At 52.0% G+C, this 26,457-nt stretch overlaps 1 protein-coding gene across 11 annotated transcripts in view; it reads left to right on the top strand.

Moving 5' to 3' along the window:
- Positions 1-26,457, top strand: part of AGAP1 (ArfGAP with GTPase domain, ankyrin repeat and PH domain 1) — a 556,723-nt gene that overhangs the window by 275,248 nt on the left and 255,018 nt on the right. The gene's annotated exons all lie outside the window — the stretch shown is intronic.

Raw genomic sequence — 26,457 nt, forward strand, 5'->3', positions numbered from 1 at the left:
TCCCTGGGAAGTCACGTTGGCACTGGCCACCCTGCGCAGGGGCTGATGTCTTGACACAGTACAGTTTCATCCACCCGAAACAGTAGGGGGCAGCTCTGGCTGGGGGCCAGGCAGTGTCTGCGTGGAGATGGGAAGAGGGACAGGTCAGGTGGGGTCTCAGCACCACAGGTGGGGCCAGAGCCAGGGGGCCCACGGGGTTTTCACTAGACACGTTCAGATGCTGGGCGGCCGATGTGGGGGCTGCACGGGGGAAACGTGAAAAGTCCCCTCCCCTCCCCTTTGCTGTCCTGGCTCTTAAACGGCCCCTTGACGGTCAAGGCCACAGACGCAGTGGCGTCGTCTTCCTCCCTGCGTTCGTGTGCAAACCTGACTCGCCACGTCAGGTCGTTTCAGTGTGTCACTTCCCTTCCGTTGGTGCTGTTACAACCAGAATTGCACAGAGTCGCTCAGCGCTTCTCCCCTCATTTAAGAACTCGATCCTGGGACATGTTCTCTGGGGAAGAGGGGGACTTCATACCGGACTGCTGGCTTCCCCCGTCGCCCGTGGGCTACACTGGGCGTGCTGGTGTCCCCAGGAGCTGGGCAGCCCCCGTGTCACTGGAGCCTTTGCTCAGTTTGTATCCTGCTCCTCTGTGGAGGGACTGGCTCTGCAGGCCCAACTCGTGTGTGCCAGCTGGAGTTGACCGTGACCATGAAGCACAAAAGGGGGATTCCCCAGCCCCCCAGCCCTTCCCTTGGGAAGGTTCAACACAATCTAGTGGACTGAATCATGAGCTAATTTCCTAGGGATTGTGGCTCAGGTTCCCCGTCCCTCAGAGCCACCCCGACATGCGGCCCCAGACAGGCACCTCCTGGAGGCCACCCCTGGCGGGCCAGGGTCCCCTCGCGGCCAATGTGCCTGGCCTCGGGTTCCTGATCTGTGAAATGGGCTCTGGGCAATATTGCATCCTTAGAAAGACGGGGATGTGGAGATGCCAGAGAGAAACGTTAGATTTTGGCAAACCCCACATTTCCGAGGCGTGGTGCTCAGGACGCCCGAATCGGAACCTCGCTGTGGGTCACACAGACTGGTGTGGATTTGTACACAGCCGTACAGATTTCTCTGTATTTTTATAAAGGGACTGAGACCAGGAGTCCATGAGTGATGACGTCAGCTGGTAGCAATTAGCAAAGGAATGACGTATATGTAGGACTGGGTCATGTTGCTGTGCGGCTCAGACTGGCACGACAGTGTAAATCAAGTCTCCTTTAAAACGTGGGGGAAAAAAAAGAAATGAAGTGAAAGGATGGCCGAGGATGGAGCCCAGAGGGGCCGTGCCTGCCGAGGGTTCTAGACACTGTGGACCTGGAACAATGAAGTGACGGCTTATTATTCGTCTTCTTTTTTTTTTTTTTTTTTTTTTTTTTGCTTTTTAGGGCTGCACCTGCGGCATGTGCAGGTTCCCAGGCTAGGGGTCGAATCGGAGCTACAGCTGTCGGCCTATCCCACAGCCGCAGCAGCACCAGATCCAAGCCACATCTCCGACCTACACTGCAGCGCTACGGCAATGCCGGATCCCTGACCCACTGAGCAAGGCCAGGGATCGAACCCACATCCTCATGGATACTAGTCTGATTTGTTTTCACTGCACCACAACGGGAACTCCCCATTCATCCGTATTCTAAGTGCTTTTCATATAGCATCTCGCTGAATCCTCGGCACTGCCACCGTTGAGTAGCTCTGTTATCCTCATTTGGAATCAAGCTTTCCAGACCAGGCGCCTTCGGAAGCCATGGAGCCAGGATTTGGACCCTGGCCTGTGTGCGCTACATTGCCCGTCGGCGAAAAATCCTTCAAAAGGCTTAGGAAGCAAAGCGGTGGGTTTCAAATTAAACGTGTGACCCCTGACCTCAGACAGAACTACCTCCTGCCTGTGGAGATGAACCTGCTGAGATGCACCTGCAGCATCCAGCTTCTCCGGGGACCTGCATCCCGGCTGGTCTGTTCCGGGGTTGGGCGGGGTCCCTTCGTCCCTTTGCCCCGTCCTGACATCCTGCCCTTCCCACCAGCAGCACAGCGTGGTCCTAACACTCAGCCCGGCATTCAGGACTTGATCTGCCTTTGGGACCCCAGCTCCCGGGCCTTGTCCCTAAAGGCAGAGGAATTGTCCCGAACCTCAGTGACCTCCACGGGCTGGTGCCGGTGGTGGCTTTGGGACCGGCCAGTCCTTGTGATCCTGCGAGGCTCTGTCTCCCATCCACACAGGAGTCTTGTCGGGCTGTTTAGGACACAGGCGAGGCCACCCTCAACCTGCTCAGCAACTTGACTCATGCTTTTGCAGATCAGATGTGTGCCAGTGGACTGTTTTAACCATTCTGGGCTCCCATTTCATCGCTCATCCGTTGGTTGTGAGAACAGAGGCTTCTTCCCTGGCGTGGGAGCTGCCCTGCATGCCCAGCAGTGAGTCCGCCTCTCCCCTGTCCACACTGAAAGCTTGCTCGTCAGGGCAGTGACTTGTGTTCTGCAAAATAACTTCATTTCTCAAGGACCCGGGCCCACCTCCCTTTGCTGCCATTCTCTGAGGTCTTGGCGGAGATTGGGTGTAGAGTTGTTTCCGCTTCCTCCTCCTCCTCCTCTTCCTCTTCCTCCTTCTCCTTTTTCTTCCTCCTTCTTCTTTGACTACTAAGATAAGGTCTCTTCGAGTAAAAATTAAAAAGCAAAGCAAGAAAAATAAAAAGCCAGAGGCCCTGCTCAGCGGCGAGTGGGCTTGTCACGTATTAATTTTTCATTGCTGTGGAGAGTTGTACATACATAATCACTTGATTGCAGTGGGAGTTAGGGAGCTCCTGTGGTGTCATTTGCATAAATCTTGTTAAGTCAATGGCAGTTAATGAAGTACAAATGAGCCCGGAGAAGGTGACATGCAAATCGTGGGTGGCAGATGGGAGGTCTGTTTGGGGGGACGGCAGCTGTGTGCTCTTTTTTCTTTCTTTCCGCTCCGCATTTTTTAATCTCTATATTATGGTCCAGATACCCAGCCTCAGCCTGGCCTCTCCCTTCCCCGGCCGCCCCCTCCCCCCCTGCAGAAAACAGACCCCAGGGCCTCATCTCACACCTCGCAACATCTCTCGAGCATGCTTGCGGTTTTAAAATCTTGGTCAGTTGATGTTCTCCTGCTTACACGATTGAAAATACCTGTAGGTATCTTTTATTTGTGAGAAGGAACAAGAAAACTCTGACGTGTGGTCTGGTGGGATTTCAGAGGGTGAAAAACAGGGAGTTCCCGTTGAGGCTCAGTGGGTTAGGAAGCCAGCCAGCCTCATGAGTGTGCGAGTTTGATTCTTGGCCTCGCTTAGTGGGTTGAGGATCCAGCGTTGCCGTGAGTTGTGGTGTAGGTCGAAGAGGAGACTCAGATCCCAAGTTGCTCTGGCTGTGGCCGGCAGCTGCAGCTCTGACTTGACCCCTAGCCTGGGAACTTCCATGTGCCGCGGGTGCGGCCCTAAAAAGGAAAAAAAAAAAAAAAAAAAAAAGAGTGAGAATCATTGTCCGCTCTGTGAGCTTCTGTCTGAGGTCTGTTCTGTCCACTTCAGACAGGCCAGTGGCCTTTACCTGGCCGTGAACCCCCACCCCACGTTCACAGTGGGGCCCTAAGGGGTGGACCTTCCCGGTGAGTCGGGAGGGGAGATTCCGGAAGAGCAGGGGGCCTGCTGCCCCGTCAGTCCCTCTGCAGCAAAGGCCCCTCGCTGTCGTGCGGACCCCCTCCGCAGGGCCACCACAGGCCTGTCTCGGGCACAGTGAGAGTGTCCCTTGTCTGGTGGGTGTTTTTTTTTTTGTTTGTTTCGTTTTGTTTTCTTTTGTTTTTAAAGATTTAAGTGCTAGTGGGGCTCACAGTGAGCTTTAGAGATTTATGGGCAAAACACAGCATCTGCCTGCTTCCAGCTTTCAGATGCTTTTTATATGTTCCGTCCACTGGTTGGTATTTTGAGAGAAGCTGGTCTCTGTTGACGCTGAAGCAGTGCAGCAGCGAGGCGCGTGCTGTGATGGGCACGCTGGTTCGCCCGGTCCAGCCCAGGCACGCTTTCTGGGAACCTGGGCCCGAGGTGCAAATGGAAGGTCAGCTCCTTAATTCTGTGATGCTCCATGGAGACAGCAGGTACCAAGTGTCTTCATGTGACTTTCTTTTTTTTGTCTCTTTAGGGCCGCACCCACGGCATATGGAGGTTCCCAGGCTAGGAGTCTAATCAGAGCTGTTGCTGTCAGCTTGTGCCAGAGCCACAGCAATGTGGGATCCGAGCCGCGTCCACGACATACACCACAGCTCACGGCAATGCTGGCTCCTTAACCCACTGAGCGAGGCCAGGGATCCAACCCACAATCTCATGGTTCCTAGTCAGATTCGTTTCCATGGCTCCACGACGGGAATTCCTCATGTGACCTTTTTAAAGTCTTGATTTTGACCTTGAACCCGGATGTCCTGGGCACCTCTAGGGCAGGCAGCTGGCCAGCGGGAGCAGAACCTTTTCTGCAGCCACCTGCAGCCACGGGAACGCCCTTCCCAGGACGTCAGAGGCGAGTGGTCCGGGTGGCACTCCGCCTGGCTCCACCATCGCCCGTGAGCTGTTTTGAAGCCGTGTGGGGTTTTGATTCTCAGTTGAGGAGGAAGCGGCACTTGTCGATTAAGGGAAAGAGTCTCTTGGAGTTAATCGCCTTGGCCGGCCTGCGGCAGGCTGCTGACCTGCCTTGTCCGGTACCTGGGATCAACACGAAGGGCCGGGTTGTGTGGCGTCTGCAGAGTAAAGGCCACCTGATACCGCCCTTGACACCTCCGGGAAGTTTGACCCCATTCTCGGCCCGTTGGTGGGTCACCCAGCATCCTCTGCTTTCATGGAGGAAACAAGACTGGAGGGCAGGGCGGTCCTGTTGTGACTCGGGAAGCGAACCCAGCTCATCCATAAGGATGCGGGTTCAATCCCTGGCCTCGCTCAGTGGGATAAGGATCTGGTGCAGATGCAGCTTGGATTCCAAGTTGCTATGGTTGTGCTGTAGGCCCGCAGCTGCAGCTCCGATTCGACCCCTAGGCCGGGAACCTCCCTATGCTGTGGGTGTGGCCCTAAAGAAAAAAAAAAGATTGGAGGCGGGGCAAAGCTTTAGAGAGATGGGGAGGGAAGGAAAGGATGGGGTGCCCTGTTCCCAGGATGTGGGGAGCCCATTGGGGGGCCCTGGGCACCAACGCCCTGGGAACACGCTGCTCAGCGGGTGGCACATTGGCCCTGCCCAGCCCTGCGGCACAGCCAGCTCCTCAGAAGCAGGTAATCGACTGACGGGGACCCGGTGCCCTGAAAGCTAATTCGCCTCACTCGGGTGAGCAGTGCCCTGAAAGCTTTGCATCCAGCCTGGCTCACGACAGACTCAGCCAATCACGGCTGTTAATGTATCGGGGCAGGCGGGTGCATCACAGGCTTTTAGTTTAACTCCTCAAATAGCACGGTGTCATTGGGAAACTGGCCTGGGATAGCTGGATGCCGACTGGAACTTAGAGTCGTCCGTATTTGATCAGTCCGTCCGTCTGCCCCGCCACCCTGAGCAGTGTAGGCGGAGGGCCATGTGGTCTGTGTGGAATGCCCCGGATGCTGAAATTACCTTGACCAAAAGACAGAATCCGTAATTTATTTTTTTAATTTTTCAATTTTATTTATTTTGTCTTTCGTCTTTTGGGGGCCACACCCAAGGCACATGGAGGTTCCCAGGCTAGGGGTCGAATCAGAGCTACAGCTGCCGGCCTATGCCAGAGCCACAGCAACGCCAGATCCAAGCCGCATCTGTGACCCACAGCACAGCTCACGGCAACGCAGGATCCCTGACCCACAGAGCGAGGCCAGGGATCGAACCCTCGTCCTCATGGATCCTAGTCAGGTTCGTTAACTCCTGAGCCACAGTGGGAACTCCAGAATCTGTAATTTCAATGTGGATCTTCGAAGCAATTTGGTGTCCTCCTTTCCCTGGTCACGAGGCTCCGGGAGGGCGACACGGAGGGCTTGATACAGTCCGAGTACTGAGACACCACCAACACTGGCCTGCAGACCTGTTCTCTCCGGGAAGGGAAGTTCCCCTTAGGAGTCATTGTGCCCTCTGTGTGTCCGTCATCCAGGAGCTGGGATAATATCTAAGCCACTCAGTTTACCAAAAGGTCGTTTCTTTTTTCTCTTTTCTAAGTGTCGTTGGCGTTGCTTTACCAGGTTGTGATAATTTCTGCTGTACAGCGAAGTGATCCTGTGGTCCATAGACACGCAGTTTATTTTCCTTCACAGTTCGACAGTGGTGATGAAACTCGGTTCCCTTTGGGCTCAGATATAGAAACTCTCGTACAAATAGAGGGAAGTTTTTCAAAGCTTATGGATGGGAGTTCCCACTGTCGCTCGGGGGTTAAGAACCCAACATCGTGTCCATGAGGATGAAGGTTTGATCCCTGGCCTCGCTCGTGGGTTGAGGATCTGGCGTTGCCGCAAGCCGCAGCATAGATCACAGGCACGGCTCAGATCCGGCGTGGCTGTGGCTGTGGCTGTGGCTGTGGCTCCGGCTCCAATTGGACCCCAGCCTGGGAATTTTCATATGCCGCAGGTGCGGCTATAGAAAATAATAATGATAGGAAAAAAAAGCTTATGGATGAATCAATAAGGTATTTATTTGGGGCAGTATTTCTTACCAGACTCAGCTTGTGGCCGTGATGTGCTCATCCTGTGTAGACACGGCCTGAGGACTCTGCTAAGGACTCAGCCGATGCCTACGCCAGGGTGACCTCTGACCTGCAGGGAAGCCCCCACCCCATGCCCTGCAGGACTGGAGGGTGGGTGTTGCAGTGGACATGTGTTGAAAGGGCCCTGGAGCCCCGGAGCTGAGGGTCAGTGGATTCCACGGAGCTGGAAAGGTGAGGGCCGGAGGGGGCCACCACCCCCTAGACTTGGTGGTGCGAGTCACCAGAGGCGGGGGGCGTGGAAGGAGCAGAGCAGAGGGAAGGAAGGGTCCAGGGGAGGGTGGAGGAGGGGAGGCTGGAACGGGGGTGGGGGTCCCATTGCCAAGGGCTCTGGCTGCCTGCGGAAGGATGCAGGGAGGGCCTTGGTGTCTCCGGCTCAGCTGGGAGGAGTCAGGAGCGGCCTCTTTGAAGTGGCCGCATGAGGGTAGGAGACTCCTGAGTGCAGGGAGCCTGGGGCCCCAGGGCCAGCCTGGCAGCCTGTACTCTCAGAAGGGCCATCGCTGCTGCTCCTCCTGATTGGAGGGTCCCCCCTCCTGCTGCTCTACCCCACAATGTGTGTGACAATGGGTGACACTCACCCGTCCGGGGACTAACGGGAAACAGCGCTTGCTGGCTGTTGACCGAGTGCCAGGACCTGTGCTAGGGCTTTATACGCCCGTCCGTGGGAACGAAGCCATAGTGATGTGATGGCTCCATGGACCAGATGGGAATATGCTCTTGGAAACATTCTGATGTGAGCCTTGGACCTTAAATCCTCCCAAGTTGCATATAACTGTTATCATTTGAGATAAGAGGCTGTAGAAATGCATCCCCTTACGAAGCCTGCGGCTCCCTCTCTATGCCGCGCATTTTATATGGTTAAGGCCAGCTTGGATTTCGTTCTTTGTGAAGAAAAGGTTTGCAGTGAGCAAGCACCTCACCTTCTGGCAGGAAGTATCACACTGGCTATCAAAGCGTCATGTGTTGTGTCCCTTGCCAGAGAATGGATAAAGAGGATGTGGGAGTTCCTGTCGTGGCTCCGCGGGTGAAGAACCTGACTGGTATCCGTGAGGATATGGGTTTGATCACTGGCCTCGCTCAGTGGGTTAAGGATCCGGCGTTCACATAGGTCACAGGTACAGCTTGAATCTGGCATTGGCTGTGGCTTTGGCTGACTACTGCAGCTCCGATTAGACCCCCAGCCTGTATATATATATATATATGCCACATGTATCTGTAGCTCACATTTCCATCTGCTTCAAAAGTCATCACAATTGACCAGATTGTGGTTGTGTTAGACTTCTAGGAAGAGGCTGGCAGTCAGTCCTTCTGGGTGCTTATTCTACATCAGTTACTCTCTTAGATGCTTTCATGACATGACCTCAGTTCTCTGCCAGCCTCAGACACAACCACTGCAAGGACAGATGAGGCGTCCAAAGCCTCGGGAGGTTAAGTCACAGGGCCAAGGTTACAGAGCCAAAAGTGGCAGAGCTGGGATTCGAACCCAGGGCTCCTCTGGAATGTGTTGCCAGAAGAACCTTCCCGGCCCATCCACCCCGATTCAATCTGCCTCCAATGACCGTCTTTTCTAAACTAGATCAAGAGTCAAGTAAATGGTAGGTCTCCCCGAGGGGTTGCCGCAGGACGGGTGGTTTTTGTGGGACTGTCCTCTAAGGCACGGGCTGTCTGGCACCTGGACCGACCTGTCCTTGAGCTGCAGCCCGCATCACGATGGTCACCGGCAGGCCTACGGGTCGACCGGTAGGTCAGGGCTGGCTCGACAGATGGCAGCATCACCAGATGTCCAGGCACATGGGGGCCCCCGGGGGCTCCTTCCCTTCTCTCCTTGCACACCTGCGCCTCCCAACTTTGGTTGGTCCCTTTAGTCTGTGCTTGCCACAGTCTTCCTGTCCTCAGGGCCCGTGTCAAGTGCCTTCTGTCCCAGGAGAACGTACCTTGTCCTCGGGTGGCTGTGGTGTCTTTCCCCCACCCCTCCCCTGACCCTCATCAGGCCTTAGCATCATGCCCCGGTCTTCCCTGCCGCGTGGACACCTGCATCCCGCACACTCTCCTCTCCCACTGAGGCGGGAGGAGGGCTTTCTGACGGGGCTCCGCTCCTACGGGGTCCACAGGCGGGGCCAGGGGTTGGCAAGTAGAGCAGTGGACAGCGCTGGTCAGGGTGAGAGGTTGGTCTTTCCCCAAACGATGTGGTGTTTATTTTACAGAACGTGCCACGTTGAAGAAGGTGCGTTCTACATTGTTGTATTTTAAGACACAGAATACGTTTCACTTTTTATTGGAGTTGACTTACAGCGTTGTGTTGACTTCCGCTGTACAGCGGAGTGACCCAGTCATACGTATATACCCACTCCCTTTCTTATACTATCTCCCATCATCATCTGTCCCAAGAGACTGGATGGAGTTCCCCGTGCTGTCACAGCAGGACCTTGTGGCTTCCCCGTTCGGAGTGGACCAGTTTGCGTCTACTGACCCCCAAACTGCCCAGCCCGCCCGCTTCCCCCCCAACCCCTCCCCCTGCAACCACAGGTCTCCTCTCCCTGTCCGTGAGTCTGCTTCTGTTTTGCGGATCGGTTCATTCGTGCCGTGTTGAAGACACAGGATGACGTTTAACCCCCCATTCTCCACATGTACCTCTGATTCGGGTACAGAGACGACCGCATTTAGGGGAAGCACAAGAGGTATGTCTTTTCATCTCTGAAGAATAAAACCGTTGTCGATGACCAAAAGGATTTTAGAAAAGGGGTTTCCTCTACAACTTCTTTGCTCCAGAAGAAATTTCATCTAAATAAATGTCCTCATTCTGTGACTTGTTTATAAAAAGTGTTTCATGTTGACCCACACATCTTAGTAGCACTCAGCTGTTTTCGTAATTGTCGCATTTTCACCTGTCATTCAGTTTACATCAGCTTTCCTGATTGTAACTTGTTCCCCACGCAGGAATGTATTTATCAAGAAGTTCTTCTATAGAAAAATAATTTATATTGTTTTTAATATGCATAACATGAATTTTATGGAAATATGTGCATATACCAGCTATGTAACACACCCCTGGGGATCTGAGTAACATAAAGGAATGATTTGAGATGAAGAATCACAAGAAGGAAATAAAAACAGGCCTGCCTATGATTGTATCTAAAGTATTAGATATTTAGGAATTCCCGGGTGGCTCAGCAGGTTAAGGACCTGGCATTGTCACTTCAGTGGCTTGGGTTGCTGCTGTGGCTTGGGTTTGATCCTTGGCCCAGGTACTTCTGCATTGCTGTGGGCACAGCCAAAAAAAAAAGTATTAGACATTTAAAACAATGGGAAGTCATTTTGTGCTTAGGTTTATAATTAACAAAACATAATAAAATCCTACTCTTGGCAAAATTAGGAAAAAGCAGAGTTTTAGCAGTGCATTGCTGTGTTACTAAAAAATTGGCCCTGTCTTTTTGGAGGATAATCTAGCAGTATATTAAGGACATACAAGATTTTATTCGCTTTGTCCCAATAATCTCTCTCCTAGAAATGTATCCCAACGGGATAATTCAGTAGAAGAAAGAGGAAAAACCTTAAGTGTGCAAAAATGTTCATAGCAGGTTTACTTAAAATATTAAAGCCCTAGGGGCTACACATGTCCAACTAGCAAGGAGTTAAGTTAGTAACTGTCAGCTAAACAGTAGCAGGATGTACTGCCTCTAAAATGGTCAATTCGAAGCCTCTTAAAGAGGCATGAAAAGTGTTTAGACAATACCAAGTGAAACCATGGAACCGCGTGTTTATAATAATTAGCTGGAGTTCCCTTTGTGGTGCAGTGGAAACGAATTCAACTGGCATCTAGGAGGATGCGGGTTCAACCCCTGCCCTCGTTTGGTGAGTTGGGGATCCAGCATTGCTGTGGCTGTGGTGTAGGCTGGCAGCTGTAGCTCCAATTCGACCCGTGGCCTGGGAACCATGCGCATATGCCGTGCGCATGGCCCCAAAAGCAAAAATAAATGAATAATAATAATAGTAATTAGCATATAATAATAATAGTAATTAGCATATAAAAATATATGTGCATTTGGTTTAAAATTGGATGAATCAGAGTTCCCTGGTGGCCCATCAATTAAGTATCCAGCGTGGTCACTGATGTAGCAGGGGTTCCATCCCTGGCCTGGGAACTGGTCACTGCCACAGGCACGGTCAAAAAATAAAGAGAAAAATAAATAAAATTGAATGAATAGAAACACAAGTAAATTAGTGTGGGATTAAAGGAGAACTCTAAAGATTGTAACTTTTTGTTGGGAAGTAATTTTAGGTGAGAGGCAAAGTTGTAAACACAGTCCCGAGTTCCCGTACCCCCCGCCCCCAGCTCCCCTAATGGGCATGTGACCGTGTGCAGGCGTCCAAGCAGGAGGCCAGGTTCCACTCGGCTCCCCCTGCAGACCCTGCTGGGATTCCATCTCAGGAGGCAGGCCAGGCTCCCTCTGTGCATTTGGTGGCCGTGTCAACGTTGTCGCCTCCCCCATCCCACCCCACCGCAGCTCTGGGGCCATAACTCACTCTTAGCTGCCATGACCCTGACACCATCTAGAAGCCCTCATCGCGCTACTGCAGAGTGTCTCAGTCTGCGCTGTGATGCTTTCTCTGGACTAGCTTGGGGTTATGCGTTTGGGTGGAAATACCAAGGAGTGCTGTGTCCTCCTGGGGGCCCTCTGCGGGACCCCGACTCTCCAAACACATCATCCCTGGTGACGTCAGCCGTGGTCCTTTGGTGCGTGAGGTAGGGTCTGCTGGGTTTTCCTTTAATGAAGCTACTGATAAATATCTAGTTTGAGACTCTGCCAATATTCTATAAAAACACATTTAATGTTATCAGTTGTATTCAATAAGAAGTAGGTTTTTTAAAAACAAAGAATTTCCTTGTAATAAATGTGCTTATTAGTCTTGAGTAAAACGCCCGGGGGCCATGTGTGTGTGGGCGCAAACCTGTTTGCCCTGTTTTTATGTTTTTTTCTTTTTTGGCGGCCCTGCGGGGTGTGGAGCTCCAGGGCCAGGGGTCACACTGGAGCCACCGTTTCCACGTACACCAGCTGTGGCAACAACGGATGCTTTAACCCAGTGTGCGGGGCGGGGATCGAACCTGTGTCACCGAGCTCCAGCGACGCCACCATCCCACTGCGCCCCAGCGGGGACGCCTCCCCTCTTTGATACCAGGCGAATTCGAAGTCGGAATGCCAGGAAATGCCTCTGCTGATGAGGGAGTTTGGGGAGTAGTTGTTACACATGAACTAATACCTTCGGGTACTTAACCTTTTCATACAGTTATGTGTGCAGCTCGGAAATACTCCGCAGCCTGAAAGAAAGGACAGCGCGGATTGTCCCAATGTGACGTCTGCTTCTTTTTTTAGTCTTCCATGGATTTATCATCTAAGAACCAATTAAATGCTTGTTCAGCCCCTCCTGTGTTGCGGGGGGGCAGAGGGGGACAGTTTGGGACCTTTCTGGGCCTTTGAGGAGGAGCTGGAGGACCCGGGGTGAGGCGGGGCTGCCGGGGTTGGGCGTGTGAGTGGACTTGGTGACCTGGCCAGGTCTGCTGAGGATGGAAGGGCAGCTCCCAGACTCGAGGGCAGCAGAGGCTGTGGGCCTTGGAAGGTTCTCAGCAGAACCCAGGGAATGAGGGATAGCTATTGATTTCTTTCACGTAAAACCTCGTCAGGAGTTCCAGGCGTGGTGCAGTGGAAACGAATCTGACTGGCATCCCTGAGGACACAGGTTCGATCCCTGGCCTCGCTCAGTGGATTAAGGATCCAGCGTTGCCGTGAGCTGTGGTGTAGGTCACAGACAAGGCTCAGATCTGAGGTGTAGGCCGGCAGCTGCAGCTCCAATTTGACCCCTAGCCTGGGAACCTCCATATGCCGTGGGTGTGGCCCTAAAAAGCAAAAGACAACAACAACAACAACAAAACTCTTTCTCAGTCTGTTATCACACAGCAGCTATGCTTGGAGGGCTGCTGGGGTCAGGGGCTGCGTTGGGTTGCTGTAAAGCGGGAAGCTTTCCACGGATCCAGCTCCACCCCAGGGTCTGTGTGGGTTTGGGCCCAAATCTTTTGCTGCTTGAACACTGAAATTCTCTGCGAATGTTCCATGTCTTTCTTCAGTCATTTATCTCAGAGGAAGAAGAATCTGTATGTGTGTCTATTCCTGTTTGTACTGATAGATGTGCATATTTATGTAATACGCTAGTGTAGTCATATGTTAACCATAGAAGTTGTTTTTCCCTGTGGTGGTCCCATTTTTGCCCAATTAACCTGGAATTAGTGTGTTAGCACAACGAACTGGCCTTTTTAAAGAGCTGCACAGGGAGTTCCCATTGTGGCTCAGCAGGTTGCAAACCTGACCAGTCTCCGTGAGGACACAGGTTCGATTTCCTGGCCCTGCTCAGTGGGTTAAGGATCTGGCATTGCCGTGAGCTGTGGCGTAGGTCGCAGACGCGGCTCAGATCTGGTGTTGCTGTGGCTGTGGTGTAGGCTGGCAGCTGCAGCTCCCATTCGACCCCTAGCCTGGGAACCTCCATATGGTGCAGGTGTGGCCCTAGAAAGCAGAGCAAACAAACAAATAAATAAATAGCTGGACGGGATATTCATTTATAGACAGAGAACCTGTCTGTGTACATGAAGGTCCGTGAAGGTTAAGGGCCTCAGCCACGGCTACCCTTTGTCAGGTAGCAGGATGCAGGACGCGTCATTTCCGCTGCTTTTTACTCCAAACGCCCTTTTTCTGCTCTAACACCAACATCTTGGGCATTTTCTTCTTCCTTGGAGCTTTGAGGAGGAAAGAGAAAAAAGAGAAAAAAGTAACAAATAGTGTTTGCAGCTATTTTGTTTGTATCCTGTCTGACCAATTTTTTCTAAGTCGGATCCTTCTGCTTCATAGCGTTTGAGCTGACCATTTAAACAATGAGGAAGAGGAGAAATAAAAATCATTGCATGTGAAGGATCGGGTTCCCAAGGGCAAAGGAACCTTTCTGTGCATTTCTTCAGCTTACTGTTCCCCCCAAAGCCCTGGGAGGCTCTGTGCTGTTCGTGATGAGAAAGCCGAGGCTCCGTTTTCGTGAGTTCATAAAGGCTCTTAAGAGGCGGAGACAAGGTTCAGACCCAAACCTGCCTCTTTCCAAAACCTGGGGTCTTCACACTCCCTGGCCTCACCTACCACTGACCTTCCACGTTATGTTCCAAATCCAGGCCAAGGGATGCTCCCTGGTGGCTGAGCAGGTTAAGGATCTGGCACTGTCACCGCTATGGCTCTGGTTACTGCTGTGGCATGAGTTTGATCCCTAGTCCGGGAACTTACCTATGCTGCAGATATGCTAAAAAAAAAAAAAAAAAAAAATCCAGACCCAGGACAATGCCCGGGGGCCGCTGGAGGCATGTCTCCAAATAGCACCAGCACCGCGGGGTCTTCCACGGGGGCATCTGTGCTCCACGCTACAGCCAGACCTGCCGCAAGATCTTCTTCGCCTTTGTGCAGAAGCCTCTAAGTGTCTTCCACAGCAGTTGTTTGTAATTGGAGTATCTGGAATTCACTGTGGTTTTAATTAGTTGATTACTAGTTCTTTAAAACGTACTGTACTCACTGTGGGTCTTGCAAATTGGTAACTGGTAGCTACCAGTGTAATTAAATATCTCCGAGCACTTGGCTACAGTAGCACTGAACTGTGAAGAAATAATGCTGTCTAGCCAATCAAAAAGAGATCCTTGTAAACTCATTTGCAGCGGCAGTGTGTGTTAGGGCCATCATAGAGAGGCTTATTGCAGGAGAAATTAAAGATACAATTTTGTGCTAAGAGGCAATATAGAAATTAGTTCCCGAATTACTTGTTAATTGATTTGGTAATTCCCTCGGGTGCGCGTGCTCTTTTTTTCCCCCTCTTTTTGTTGTTGCCTTCAGTTAACAGTGACTATTCCCAGAGCAATAAAAATATTTTTCACACTGAGATGAGCTGGGTCCTTCCATCAGACTGCCCACATGCATATTTGCAGAACCCCAAAACTCCCGGCACCACAGGCAGATTGTTGTGTTATGTGCACTCATCAAGGGAACCTGCGCGTTCCTGGGGCTGGATCCTCTCGGCGAAAAGGAAGCATGTTGGAAGGAGGCTTCCCCGATTTTTCCCCCCTAATGGCAGCGTTCCATTACTATCAACCGAGAAAGAGACTCAGCAGACCTGATTTCTGAAAGTCTTTCCTTATTGTTTGCAATTCAGCAAGAACAAGCACACAAGGCATCGTGTGTAGACAAGTGCAAATTACTCCTAGAAATAATACGGGGAGGAAATGAGACCTGTTCCTTCTGTGGTGAAATCGAGAGTGGATCCGAGAAGCGCCCAGGGGCCCACAGGTTGGCTCAGGGAGCCTCTGGGGTCTGGCTTCCCACGTCTCGGCGGCCCCCTCCCTGACTGCTTGTTGACCGATGGAAATGACCTTGGGACTTAGCACATAATTGTGCTGCTTCCGTCAAGGGGCCAAGACTATTGGCCTTTTGGATGTTTTGAAAGAGGAACTGACTGCCCTTTGGACGGCTGCCAGTGTGGTGGTCTCAGCTTCATTGCAAAGAGCACATTTCTTTGGTTTTTTTAGGGCCGCTCCCATGGCATATGGAGGTTCCCAGGCTAGGGGTTGAATTGGAGCTACAGCTGCTGGCCTACGCCATAGCCACAGCAACGCCGGACCCAAGCTGCACCTGTGAGCTACTACACCCTAGCTCACAGCAACACCGGATCCTTAACCCACTGAGTGAGGCCAGGGATCGACCCCAGAACCTCATGGTTCCTAGTCCGATTTGTTTCCGCTGCGCCACAATGGGAACTCCCAAAGAGCACATTTTTAACATCTCATTGGCTGTGCTGATGACCCAAAACCTTAAAAAAAAAAAATCTTTCCATTAATTTTAGTTCAATCGCTTATTTCTTTCTGTTGCCTTCCCCCACAGTTACTGACACGTATCAATGGCATCATGCTTTTTTGCTCAGCTTAGGGCAGTTGATGTTTCTTTCAAGTTTGCTCTTTAAAAATCTATAGTCATCGTTTGTTTTCAGTTAGGAAAAGCAGATGATGTTTGCCTTTGGCATTGTGTCTATTAAAAAGTATAAACTTCTGGCGTTCCCACCGTGGGGGTGTAGGTTCGATCCTTGGCCTGGTGCAGTGGGTTAAAGGATCTGGCATTGCTGCAGCTACGGCTCAGGTCACAGGTACTCCTTGGATTCAGTCTCCAGTCTGGAAACTTCCAAATTTGCCACGGGTGCAGCCATAAAAAGAAAAAAAGAAAGTTCTGGCTAGAACTAATGCTCTATAGTATTAGTTGGCACCGTTACTCACCAAGTATGTTTGCCTGTTGATGAGTATATCCAGTACATTGCTGTGGTTGTGGCGCAGGCCGGCAGCTACAGGTCTGATTGGATCTGTAGCCTGGGAACTTCCATATGCTGCAGAAGTGGCCCTAAAAAGAGAAAGTACCCAAAAAAAAAAGTATATCCAGTTCAAAAGTAATGTTTGATCTGACATATAGAAGCCATCCCAACTCTGGGTGCAGCAGGAACAGGCGGGGCTCAAGGGTGAGTTAGGCTCACACAGTGCCCAGCCCTTGGATGAGACAGCTGCTTGGCTGGTGTTGGCTTCGGTAGGCAGAGAGGGAACTCTGTTCTTCGCTCAGTAGATTCCCTCTAGCTACCTCCAGATGGGGTTGTGATGTCTTCCTCAGAGTACAGTTCATCAGGGGCCCGGGAGGCACCCCCCTGCCCAGAGATGCTGCTTTTGGGCAGATGTGGGATCTCCCTGTGGATAAAGGAATGCCGGGTTCAAGCCTCATCATCATGCACTTGGGTGTGTTGTGGTGGCTTTTTTTTTCTCTCTCTCTTTTGGGGCCATTGTGTGGCACAAGAATTCCTGGACCAGGGATCAGATCCGAGGTGTAGTTGGGACCTATGCCACGGCTGCAGCAACGCTGGACCCTTACCCCACCGCACAGGGCTGGGGTTCTAACCTCTCTCCCAGCTGCTCCAGAGATGCCGCCGATGCAGCTGCGCCAGAGCGGGGACTCCGCGCTTGGCTTTATCGTTTCTGATTCCATCGTCATCTCTCCACGCCTCATATCCTAAAAGTTTTCTCCTGGAACTAGATGTCCTGAAAGTTGCCTCACAAAAGTTTCTCTGGGGAGGTCCCATCGTGGCGCAGTGGTTAACGCAACCATGCGGTTGTGGGTTCGATCCCTGACCTCGCTCCGTGGGTTAAGGATCCGGCGTTGCCGTGAGCTGTGGTGTAGGTCGCAGACGTGGCTCGGATCCCGAGTTGCTGTGGCTCTGGCGTAGGCTGGCAGCTACAGCTCCGATTCGACCCCTAGCCTGGGAACCTCCCATGTGCCGTGGGAGCGGCCCAAGAAATGGCAAAAACACACACACAAAAAAAAAAAAAAAGTTTCTCTGGAGGGTGCCTCTTACTTTTACCTCTGTGGATTGATTCAGAAACAGCAACGTATAGCTCCACAACCCCAGAGGCAATGGTTTTTTAGCCCCGTGCCCCCGTGCCAATAACTTTGATTGCATTGGGTCAGTCTCCCTTCAGTTTCCGGGTAACCTGATGGGGCCGGGGTGGGGCTGGTGCTTGTTGGCGAATTCAGCACAAATCCCATCACGCACCCTAAGGAGGTTTTGCAGCCCCAGGCCGGCCTGCAGCCGTGGCTTGTGTTGCTCCCCAAATTGCAGAGAAGAGAAAGTGTGTCCTCTTTGGTTATACGTGTTTTATTTGAAAACTAGGTGTGACTTTTCTCTTCTGCTCCGTAGGCCTCTCTTGTGTTGGAATGTTTTATTTTTCCGCTCAGTTGCTGATTCTGTGGCTCCAGATGTTTGCGGGAAATCGGTTCTCCACCACGGCTGACCGTGCCGTGGTGCATCTGAGGACTTGGCACACCCCAGGGCTGCGGGCTGAGACCTCCTGCCACCCCGCGTCGGGTCTGGAGCAGGAAGTCAGTGCTGGCCCTGACGCTCCAAGGTGATGCACGTTCCTCCATGATGTGGCTCGTGATATTTCTGCGCTTTAATGACTATTTCTGCTAACACTTGTACTAATCATTTTTAATGGTTCACATTGGGTAGGTGACATTTTGATACATTAACGAGCCTTATCAGTGACTTTTAAAAGTTCTTTGGTCCGCCCGGATACTTGGCTGTGGCCTGGAAGCAGGGGGGTGGGTGATGTGGCTGGGGCCGCCCCGACCCCTGGCCTCTGTGGTCTGTGAGCTCTGAAGTGGGTGCCGGGGGGGCTTCTGAGGATAACTTCCGGCGCTCAACCACATCAAAGAGTTGGACGACACTTCTTAGGTTTGTTTTTGGAGAATTTCCCTTTAAAGTCACTTGCTTAGATCTGTCAGCGTATTTGAGAAGCATGCGTGGCTGCGGGCCCCGCCAGTGCAGAGGGCCAGCTGGGGCGCTGCGGGTGTCTGGAGGGGAGAGGCTGCCGGGAGAAGCTGCCAGCGATCGGAGATGCCAAGGGTTTGGAGCAAGTAGGCTTGGCAGGACCCCTGCCTGGGACCGGAGGCTTCCCAGCACCTCCCCGGGTACTGATGATCCAAGGCCGTGTTTACGCAGGAAGGGGTGTGGGTTTTTTTGTTTTTGTTTTTGTTTTCTTTGATGGCAAGTACCCCCTAAAAAGGCGAGGGTGGATAGCGATCCTGAATTTTGCTTTTCTGTGGACAGCATTTTCTGGTTTGTTCTCAGGTTTCTGGCAAATAGACGGGAGCCTTCTTGGGCACAAGATTTGCCACAAGAGGAAATACTTTGAGATGAGTGAAATAAGAGCCAACCCAGGCTGGGTGTCACTGTGTGCCAGCCCCCCCTACCCCCGCCGGGTATCACCCTGTAGAAGCAGATACCTTGACATAAGGAATTTTTTTTAAATCTTATTAGCCAGTGGTGTATCCTAAGTCCCTAGAGCTGTAGGCTCTCAGTAAGTATTTATTGAATGAAAACATTCAATTCTCACAACCTCCTTGTGGGGCTAACAGTGTAATCCTCATTTTAGAATAAATGCTCAGAGAAGTTAAGGCTCCTGTTCAGGGTCACACAGCTTGGGGATGGTAAACGCTGGGACCTAAGTCTTCTGTGGGGCTTCCTGGGGGCCACGTTTGTTCTGGGAGCACCTGGGAAGCCAGCAAGAGATTGGCCTTGGGGTGGAGCGTGTGCCTTAGGTGAGAAACTTTTGGGCTCAGAAGTCTGGACGACCGTCTGGGGAAGAAGGGGCGCCCATTCACTTTGAGAGCCTGTCCCCAAGACTGGAAGGTCAAAGAGAGAATCTGGGGAGCGTTCCTTGCCCGCCGTTTCCCAGAGTGAGGTCCAGGACTGTCCACGGTCCGGGTGGCCATTTGCTGGGCCATGCAGTTTTTTCCCCCGAATCGCGATGATACAAGTTTTTAAACTTTGCAGACCACCCGTATTTCAGCATCTTTTTCTTTGCGGGAAATCCAGCTGCACGAGGGTCTGGTCTGCCCGCATGAGGGCGACATCCGTCCCGGCGTTGGTGGGTACACTTTGCTCTGGGCTGCGCAGTGCATGCAGTTGGACTTGAGGCGTCTCTGGGCCCGGAGGAGCTTTGCAGGGCGGTGGGCGGAGAGCTTGAGCGGTGGGAAGTGCTGACCGAGCGAGACACTCATCCAGGAGCTGAGAGATGACCACGAGCCCCCGCAGGAGCCGGCGAGGGCGGCAGGGGCGCAGGTCCTGGAGATGGGGGCAGGGGGGAGCGGGGAGGCGGAGGGGACTTCAGGGAATGACAAGTTGTCTTTGGGGACAGGTACCTGGATGCTGTCTGTGGACCAGGTAGTAGGGACATGGGGCAGGACCGTGGATAGCGGAGCCCAGTGGTGGCGTCTGTGTCACTTCCCATCTTGGAAGGCGGGGGCGGGGGCCGAGGTGGCAGTTACCAGCACAAGGCTGGTCTGACCCCCCTCCCTCCCCCCACAGGAGGGAGGTGACAGAGGGGCAGGGCTCTGAGGACTCCAGGTGATGGGACCGGAGTGGGCCATCCTGGTGGCCGGGATGTGTGTGCTTAGTCGTATCGCGCAAAGGTCACTTTGCTATTTAGGAGGCTGAGTTGTCTTGGCGCGGGGGCGAATCTCTGTGAGGCCCTCCACGCCCTGTGTCCCCAGGAAGCCACCCAGGGGGCGCTCTGACGGGAAGGGCGTCAGCCGTTGGCTTCCGCCGCTGTTTCTCTCTCGAAGTGTTCATTCCGGTGAACACATGGTGATTCCGAAAGCCGCGGATAGGGTGTCCGGCCCTCGGGGTGGCGATGACGTGGGACCGTGGCCTGCTGGATGCTCTGTGCCAGACCTTGGAGGTCAAGGGGACCCGGGCTTCATTTCAGAGGAGCTGCTGTAAGGGGTGAGGCTGCCAGGCCGGCCCGGGAAGGCCTCCAGGCCCCACGCGAGTGAGGCCACCGGGTCCACACAGCTCGGATGCCTTACCTGACGGCAGGTTGGAAAAGGTGTTCACAGCACGTGTCTTCCTTAGAGTCTTTCAATCAACCGGATGCTAGTAGCAGCCATGGTTTTCTCACACAGCCCACGGCGAGCTCAGCAGTTCTGCCCGAAAGGCCTGGGCATCGGCTGTCCACAGCTAAATGGGGGTGGGGGTCCTTGGGATGCCCCTGGGCATTGTATCCCCAGAGGTGGGTTCTGGGAGGCTGGCATTTTGTGCATTGACAGGATGCTTGGAGCTCAGGCGTGTGTGGCCTTCAGAACTCACGTCGTCTGGCCCCTCCTGGCTCCTCCCCCTGGAGAGGCCACAGCTGGGACTTCAATCCGATTGGTCCGGTGCATCGCACTCTTCTCCCACCTCTGCCTCCTCCTCTTCTTCCCCATCAATAGATTTAATTTGTAAGAGCAGCTTCAGATTCACAGCAAAATCAAAGTGCTGAAGTTTCCACTGCCACCTCTTCCCACACAGGCACCACCTCCTCCACTGGCAACACCCAGGCCACAGTGGCCCCTTGGTGACACGGACACACCACGGCCACCCAGCGTCCATAGGGGACATTACTCTTCACTCTTGGTGGTGTGTATCCTAGCAGGTCCACTAAGCGTTCACTGGCAAGCATCCATCAATACGGCGTATGCCATCAGACACTCTCACTACCCTCAAAGGCCTCTGGGCTCCCCCCGTTCCTCCTTCCTTACCCCCACGACTGCTCTTTTATCGTCTCTACACTTTGCCTTTTCTAGAATGTCATCTAGTTGGAACCGTGCAGTATCTGGCCTTTTCCGATTTGCTTCTGTCACTTAGCAACATACATTTACGCTTCCTCCACGTCTTTGCATCATTTGAGAGCTCATTTCTTTTTTGCGCCGAATACCACCGTGACGTCTGGATGTAACGTGCCTTGTCCACTCGCCGCTGAAGGGCGTCTTGGTTACCTCCGCGTCTTGGCACTTTGAATAAAGCTGCTGTAAGTATTTGCGTGCAGATTTTGGTATGGACACACATTTTCAACTTGTTTATGTAAATGCCGAGGAGTGTGATGGCTGGGTTGCGTGTAAGAATGCTTTTAGTTTCACGAGAAACTGACAAATGGTTTCCACGGCAGCTGTGCCATTTTGCATGCCCGCCAGCAGTGGATGGAGTTCCTGGTGCTTCACATGTTTGCCAGCCTTTGATGATGTCAGTGTCTCAGATTTTGGCTGTTCTAGTAGGCGCATCAGTGGTATGTCATTTTTTTTTTTTCTTTTATGGGCCACACCTGCAGCATATGGAAGTTTCCAGCTAGGGGTTGAATCAGAGCTGCACCTGCCAGCTGCACCTGGCCACAGCAACGGCAAATCCAAGCCACATCTTCTACCTACACTGCAGCTTGCGGCAACACCAGATCCTTAACCCACTGAGCAAGGCCAGGGCTCGAATCCACATCCTCTTGGATACTAGACAGGTTCATAACCCGCTGAGCCACAAGAGGAACTCTGGTGTGTCATTGTTTTATTTGCTTCTCCTCAGTGACCTGCAGTTGAGTATCTCTTCATGGGCTTGTTTGCCAGTTGTAGATCTACTTTTGTGAAGTTTCTGTTCAGATCTTCTGCTCATTTTTTCAGTTGCGGGGGGGGGGGTCTGTTTTCTAGTTGTTGATTCTTAAGAGTTCTTAGTACATTTTGGATAACATTCCTTGATCAGCTCTGTCTCTTGTAAATAATTCCTCCCAGTCTGTGGCTTGCCGTCCCATTCCCTTGATCCTTGCTCCTTCCAGCTCTAATAATTATCCTTTGGAGTTCTTGCCGTCATTATTGATGTGCCCTTTCATTTTGATCCTGAGCTTGTTTGGTTTGCCTGCAGTGTTTTATTAGCATTTTTCTTTACAGTTTGGTAGAATTATTGCTTCCTTTTCAGCCATTTGTACCCTGTATGTAAATGCATCTTCAAAATCATCAACTCTTGATTACATAATTGCTCAGAAGCATATATAATTTTTACAAGTACTTTATACATTGTATTCAATTTAGAATGAGTGAAACATTTTATAAGTTATAGATTGTAAACGTTCTAAACTTAATTCCAATTGGTAATAATAATAAGCATTCAGGACTGTGGAAAAGTTCTTATGAATAATAATTCGCCCTGCCCCACGTCGGTGTGAACATCTGTAATTAACAGCTGCGGGAGTAAGCCATCGCCTCTGTGCTTCTGTGTTTACTGCCAGAGTAACCGGGTGCAGACCGAGCCCCCCTGAGCCTTGTGGGAGGGTATCTACCTCCTGGCTAAGGAGACAGGAGGCAGCCAGCACAGAACAGCTGCAGACCAGCCCCGGAAGGGGGTAACCTTGGCCAGTGGCACCAAGTCCACGAGCACCAGGAGGCACGTCTCTCAGGGGCCAAGCCCGTCGTTGTAACTCTTAACTCACACATCTTGTGCCTGCCTTGAGAAAATATTTTATCTGGAATGTCCATTTGGGGGTACTGTCCGCGGGAGTTCTCATGCGTGTTCGCCAGTCCTGCACTTAGCAGGCGATGACGGAGGAGGTCCCCACGAGAGGACAGGAAAATGCCATTTAAATAAAAGGTCACCCAGGAAGGAGAGCCGCTAAAGCAGACGGAGGCTGGTGAGAGGGGAGGCACCATCCTGGGGACTTGGGCAGGATGCACCACTGGGAGCCCGTGGGAACTGCCCCAGGCAAGCAAGGCCAACTCAGTCACAGCGCTTCCAGCATGATTGGTGGTGTAGGATCTCGAGAACATTTGATTGATTGATTGATTGATTGATTGCCGTGAATAGGAAGAATTTTGGGAAGCTAGATCTGGAAGAAACAGCTTAAAAAACCTGGTGTCACACAAGGTCCTGCTGTGCAGCACAGGGACCTGTATTCAGTGCCCTCTGATAAACCGTAATGGAAAAGAATATATATATGTGTGTGTGTAGTACTGAGTCACTTTTCTGTGCAGTAGAAATTAACACAGCATTGTAAATCAACTATACTTCAGTCTAAAAAAAAAACTGCAACAGTTGGAGTTCCCGCTGTGGCACATTAGGTTAAGAATCTGACTGCAGCTTGGCTTGTATGGAGGCGCAGGTTCAATCCCTGGCTCTGTGCAGTGGGTTAAAGGATCCGGCGTTGCTGCAGCTGCAGTGTAGGTCCCAGCTGCAGCTCTGATTCAGTCCTTGGCCCAGGAACGTCTATATGCCTCGGGTGCAACCATTAAAAAACAACAACAACAAAAAAATGCTGCAACAAGAAAAAAAAAAACCTGGTGTCACTGCCTTCCTGCCTCCCCCGTCCACCCCACCTCCTTTCCCCTCACTTCCCTGCTCTCCTGGCTTGCATGACAGCCTCCCAACCGCAGCCCCCGGCCCCCCTCCATCCCTAACCACACTGAGGTTTAGAAAATACCGATTAGATTCTAGCACCACCTAGCACAGAATCTTCAATGGCACCCCACTGCCTGTGCCAAGGAGGCCCAAGCACGCAGCAGGGTAGACGCCCTCCTCTGCCACCCAGCCCTGGTCTGGTTTCTTGCAGTCTCCCGGGAGCTCCCGCCACTGGATAAAGTTTCCAAATGCACCCGGCATCGAGTGTCAACCCACGTTCCACAGAGAGGTTCAGCCCGAGCCTGCTTCACCTGCCTTATCTGTTTTATGAACCTCTCATCCTTAAGATGCTCTGAAGCATAGATTCCACCTCCCGACACCCCCACGGTCCTTCATTAAGGACCTGACACATTATATCAGCTTCTCGGTTGGGGGGATGGGCAGTGCATCTCCGGCGCTCCCGATGGTCACTGAGTTCCAGGAGGACTTTGTGTCCTTGACTTCTGGCCCGGACGGCCGTTGAAACAAGGTCGCATCTCAGTGGCGGAAAGTTTGTACCACATTAAACATTCTGATCAGTGTGTATGGAAGATCAGGTAAGGAGGAATGACTAAGCCACTGCATCTCACAAAGACAAAGGAGGTGGCGGAGGACAGCCGGCCGGTGGCTGGAAAGGCTCTGGCTGTCACCGCAATTATCACTACATTGCAAAGGCATTTTGGGGATTCCGCCATATTTTGTACGGTTGCCAACAAAATGTTGACAGTTGTACTGTGGTTAATAAATTCATTTAGATTTATAAGCATTGTTTACAGAACCTGTTCGCCTGCTGAAACTCTAACAGCATCTGTTCCTTCTTACTAATTAACTGCTAATTACGAATGAGCTTTGTGTGTTTGTCAGTATATCTGGCTCATGCATTTTGTAAGGAACATTAACAAATTGATTTACATAGTAGCAAAGCCATCAGAAGAGTAAACTAAACAGCAAGCAGCTAAAGCCCTTTTGCCGGGTTCTGAATGAAGCAAACTTTTGCTGCGATAAATATTGTCATAAATTTCCTGTTACCTTGGTTCCTTCGTAAAGGTACGGCGGCCAAGAGCCGTATCGAATGAGTAATTATCAAATCCGAGCCGTCGCTGCAGCAGCGCGCACAGCGCTCTGAGCGTGACCCGAGGAATCCGTGAGGGACCCGACTGGGAGGAGAGCCAAAGAAGGGGTCCCGTGGTGGGGACCTTGGCCAGTCCCCGTGGGACCAGCGGGCAGGCCACCGAATGCCTTTCCTCGAGGGATGCTCCACGTTCAGGAAGCGTGCGGCACGGCGTTGGCCAAAGATAGGAAAGCTGTCGTCTGTCACACTTTTTCTCCTCGGGGGGTCTCAGATTTCCCACCACGTTGATGCACACCCTGGTTTTAAGAGCTCGCATTTAAAACGAACGCCTTTAGATGGGTGATTCCAGAAGCTCAGGGCTCATTGACTTCGCAGGGAGACGATGAAGGCAGCCCCCTGCCTCGCTGATAAGACGAGCCGTTTGCATCCTAACAGCTCCCTGGGGGATTCCTCTAAAGCGGCCTCCCTGGCTAGAGCTGAGGCACAGAGAAATGGAACCAAGGCTAGCGCCACGTGAGCCCGAAAAGAAGGGACATGTGGCACCAGCGACCTTGGATGTCCGTGCGCGGATCTCAGAGGCTGGTATACACTGAGGTCGCGGACAGGGCGGGCAGGTGCGTAATGTGTTCCAGGGTTTTGAGACCAGCTCGAGTCCAATAGGATACCCGCGTTACATTAAAATCCCAAAGTACGAGTGTTTACTGAGAAGGATCAAAACGCACCACGCTGGCATGAGTCTCGACTCATGTTCAGGGGCAGGGCCTTCTGGAAGGTGCGGAGATCTGAGCTTTGGATTGAAACCCTGCTTCCCAGCCGTGCCCCTCGGGCAAACCCCCCAACCCTCTCCGAGGACCTCAGTCCGCTCATCGGTAGAGTAGGGTTGGTGGAGGAGCCCTCTTCCAGACTTGCGGACGGGATTAAGAAGATACTAGTCAGCCTCTGGAGAGCAGGTGGCACTTCATCACCCCTCAGGAACCACCTGTCACGACCACCCCCATCTCTGCATTCTCGTAAAAGCAAATACATGTGGAGGCACCATCTATTCCACTCGTAGTAATTTCTGTGAGAGGAGAGTCTCCTTTCTCATCAGTAAGTTTATTGCTCTTAATTTCCGCAGAAGGGAAAAAAAATTGAAGCATCGGTGGATGTTAGCGTGAAGCAACAGCGTTACCTTCCAAGCCGGTGCCTGTTTGCCGAAGTAATTTTATTATAAAGCACGAAAGAGATGATTTGCCCTAACCCTTCATAGAGCTGGAGGAAGAACAGGAGCCATGCTTTCTGAAGGCTTCCTCCTTGCTTGCATTTACCCCGTGGATAAGTATCGAGAAAACGTACTGAAGTCAAAAGAGCTTGCTCCAGAGTATCGTGAAATGTTCAGATGGAGACAGATCATTTCAGGGGCATCTGCCGACCCCTGTACAGGTCCACCCCCCTCACTAGTTATAAAAAGGGAAGCGATTTGAATGAGAGACTGTCTACACTCTGGGGCCTCATAGCCCAGCAGGAAAGCCAGGCTTGTCTCAGTAGCTCCATTTGTTCCAGACTCTACTGGGTGCTGTGGCGCAAGAGCGCGGGGACCAGAGGGGCCGTCCAGTCCACTCTGCGTTTTATGGCCACCGTCCTTGTCTCGCGTTTTCTGTCCATGACATTTAGTGACCAGGAAGGCTTTTCTCTTGGATTCTAATTGATGACTCTTTTTTTTTTTTTTTTTTTAAGCACAAATTCCAAGTGAACACAATTTTTGGACGTTGGAGTGAAAATCCAGTTTTTACAACTTTCTGGTTAAATGTTGCCACTCAGGAATTTAAGTTTGAAATGGAAACC

Source organism: Sus scrofa, chromosome 15 (genome assembly GCF_000003025.6).
Source record: "Sus scrofa isolate TJ Tabasco breed Duroc chromosome 15, Sscrofa11.1, whole genome shotgun sequence".
In the NCBI taxonomy this organism is placed as follows: Eukaryota; Metazoa; Chordata; class Mammalia; order Artiodactyla; family Suidae; genus Sus; species Sus scrofa.